We start from the raw sequence: 1,888 nt of genomic DNA on the forward strand, positions 1-1,888 counted from the left end.
ATATCTTCAGGGTTATTGTTTTTGCCGGCTCGCTGAAGGTGTTGCAAAAATAGCAACAAAAACAGGAAAATATCGAACGTTGGAAAAACAGTTTCCGGTCATTATACGGAAAACGGAAACAGCTACCAATCGAATGAATTTCCGGTAAGGTTTTTCCTCGTGCCTGTTTTTGCAACGCTCATACACTTTGTTCTTTATGGATCCTTTTTTACTGGTTCGCCTGGTATTTCTTTCTCTTGTTTTCCTTGTTTTGCGTCAATTTCACCGTTAATGTGCAATAAAATTACTGCAGGCGTTCGTCGGAACATATGAATGCAATGCATCCATTGCTAATGTAACTGTTTTTGTGTCTGTTGACATGGTTTTTGCCCCATTGGCATTAAGCCGTTAAAGTGATACCACCTTTTGCAGTTATTCTTCCTATACGTTTGGATGGTTAGAAAAAGTTCAAAGCTCTTTTGGTTACCAGGTGTGAAAAAGTGGACGCTTGGTCAGTTTCGCTTCTTGTCCTTTTTTTAGGAGAATATTAAATGTATAATAATTTTCTTTTTAACTCATTGACAAATTTAAATTGTTTGGTTTTGATATATTTTTTTCGGAAAATATATGTTACGTATTTTATTTTCTGGTTTATTTTTACTAAAGTTCACAGTAAAAGTTTTTGTTACGCAAAAATAATTTGGCAAAAGTACTAAATCGATATATGTGAGTCGGAATGTATCTACAGGAATACTGAAGAATATTTTTTTTGGAAAAATGAGAAATTTTTGATAACTGTATTTTGTGTTTGATATTAAATATTTAAATAAAGCATAAAAATATTTAAGAAATAGAACCTTTCACTCAAATGGTAAAGGTCCAAGGTGACTATTAAGAAAGGACACCTCCTAATGGTCTAATTTTATATCCATTATTACATTTTGTTACTATGTCTAACCATTCTAATATTTAAGATATTTAATGTTAAGTTTCTTAATTTCACTTTACTATTTACCTCTATAATGGAGAAGATTCAAAATTTTGGCAGAATGAATAGATTTCCAGTTAAATTGATAAAAAGGTTTATATGTTCCAGCTCCTAAGACATAATCACATACATACATATATACCTACATACCTAGCAAGGGTGCGATGATGGCTTAAAAATGCAGAACTGTAGTTTTGCGGCTCAGAAGCGGTACTGATAAGCGTAAGAAAGTAAAAGAAGAAGATAAAACATTCAATTGGTAGGCATGAAATACTACTAATTAAAAGCAATAAAATACCTTGGATTCATGATCGATGTAAGAATAACTTCCAAATAGCACTTTACCATAGTAAGAGTTAAGGCAGCGGCGATGATAGCTTGTTTACGAGAATCCTCTCTAACATAGGTGTTCATTAGGTGGTGAGAGAAGGCATCCTCTAGCGATGGCTAAGGGATCTATTATGATTTATACCGTAACCTCTTTGGGCGGCAGTAAAAAAGTATCAGAAAGACTATTAGCATAGATACACAGACGCAATGCATTGCGTGTTGGTTGCAATCCGATATCATCATTTTTTGTGAAATTAAATTACATTAAATTCTCTGTTATTTATTATCTACAAAATTTTTCATTAGTTGACCTTTTGGGTTTTGGTATATATAGTGCTGTTAGCTAGCACTTTGTATTTGTTTGTGTTTTTTGTAAAGTTATAATGCATTAAATTCTCCGCGTTATCTGTTATCTATAAAATTTTTCATTAGTTGACCTTTTGGGTTTAGGTATATATAGTGCTATTAGCTAGCACTTTGTATTTGTGTTTTTTTTTGCAGTTATTAGCTGGCTTATTAACTCTTGGTTATTTAGCTAATTTGAGCACTAATTTTTGGTTTGTTTCTTAATTTATATAAATTTAGTACTGT

Source organism: Teleopsis dalmanni, chromosome 2, assembly GCF_002237135.1.
Source record: "Teleopsis dalmanni isolate 2A chromosome 2, ASM223713v2, whole genome shotgun sequence".
In the NCBI taxonomy this organism is placed as follows: Eukaryota; Metazoa; Arthropoda; class Insecta; order Diptera; family Diopsidae; genus Teleopsis; species Teleopsis dalmanni.